We start from the raw sequence: 1639 nt of genomic DNA, 5'->3' as shown, positions 1-1639 counted from the left end.
CATCCGACTGAGTTTCCTTGCACCACATTAAATATTTTATTAGAACAATATATTCCTTTTTAGCATATAAGAGGTCAGATTATCTCTTATCCAGCTATAATGTCTTTTTAATTCTTCAAAACTGACCAGGTTGTGTAACCTAAGAAAGAAATCGAACAGAATGAGCTGTTCTTCTTTTACTGTTCTCGGTTTCTCCTGTGGAATTTTTACATGTTATGCAAAGGAAGTCGATCGGGTTTCTTTTTAATCAATGGAAGGGAAGAGATGATACATAGTAATGTCAAGTTAACCACTCAGGCACTGTCTGAAAGGAGGGGGGGAGGAAACCCACAACAAAATGTAACACGCATTTTTCTGGCATTATACTGTTGCATAAAAAAGTTTCTCTCTCAAAAATGCTTTCCTGAAATAACCGCACCTATATGACATCTGGAAGCACCTCATTGTCTGTACAGCAGACAGTGTGATCACACTTGAGTGACTGCATTTGTCAAGTCCATTTTTCCCTTTTGTAAAGTGGCACAGTTAATCAGTCTGTCTCAACAGTGTGCAAGCTTCAGATAACGAACAGTAATTGAATAAGATATTTTATATAGGCTGTACACAGTTACCCAAATTCCAGTTTGACTCTGACATCTTCTGACTGTGAATTATTCCAGGTATGTACACGTCTGCAGTTACACTAGTGTCAAAACGTGCATGCTATTGCCCCCAACATTTTACTCCATAACATAGGATTTCTAGAGGAGTCACTGCACTGAGTGTCTTGAAGCTTCCGTTCTAACCAGTTGTACCACTGGCCAGAGTTGGTATGACGTGTATATAATTGTACCTTTGGTTAGCCCATCTCCATTTAAAATAGACATTTTTAGCTTTATCGTGGCGTCACTAAGTTCCAAAAGCAGCTTGATTGCAGCAGTATGGAGTTAATGTTCTGGTAAGGTCGTTGGTATACCAAGTTACATACTAAACAGACACACCCAGTCTATTCATACATGGCTCTGTGGCTGGTGTCACCGCCACAATTTTGGGGTTTTTGATAATGAGGTGGCCTACGTGGCACCAGGCCTGCTGGCATTAGATGGGATTCACCTTTCTCAAAGGGGGAAGATGGTCTTTGCTCATGAGCTAGCGGTGCTCATTGACAGAGCTTTAAACTAGGCTTGGCGGGGGAGGGGGATAATATCAGGCTTGCCTGTGACAAGCTGTGGGGTGACATGCCAAGGTTAGAGGGATGGGGTGCTAGTGAGGGCGCTCAGCCTGTTGCTCTGAGATGTGCTGGCTACACTGGAGCACACCTGAAGTCCTACAGAGATGAACCAGGGGCTTAGGAGCCAACAGGGAAACACCAGTGAAATACCTCAAAGGAGTTAAGGGGTGTTCCTCTAAAAAGGTGACATGGCCAACAGCCCAGCTGAAGTGTCTCTACACCAATGCACGCAGCATGGGCAACAAACAGGAGGAGTTGGAAGCCACCGTGCTGCTAGAAAGCTACAACCTAGTTGCCCTTACTGAAACTTGGTGGGACAAATCCTGTGACTGGAGTGCAGCTACTGATGGCTACAAACTGTTCAGAAGGGACAGGTGAGGAAGGAGGGGCGGAGGGGGTGCCCTCTACATCACGAAATGGATAGTGTGA

The sequence above is a fragment of the Pygoscelis adeliae genome, unplaced genomic scaffold (genome assembly GCF_000699105.1).
Source record: "Pygoscelis adeliae isolate BGI_AS28 unplaced genomic scaffold, ASM69910v1 Scaffold4, whole genome shotgun sequence".
NCBI classification, from domain to species: Eukaryota; Metazoa; Chordata; class Aves; order Sphenisciformes; family Spheniscidae; genus Pygoscelis; species Pygoscelis adeliae.
This window is presented reverse-complemented; position numbering follows the sequence as displayed.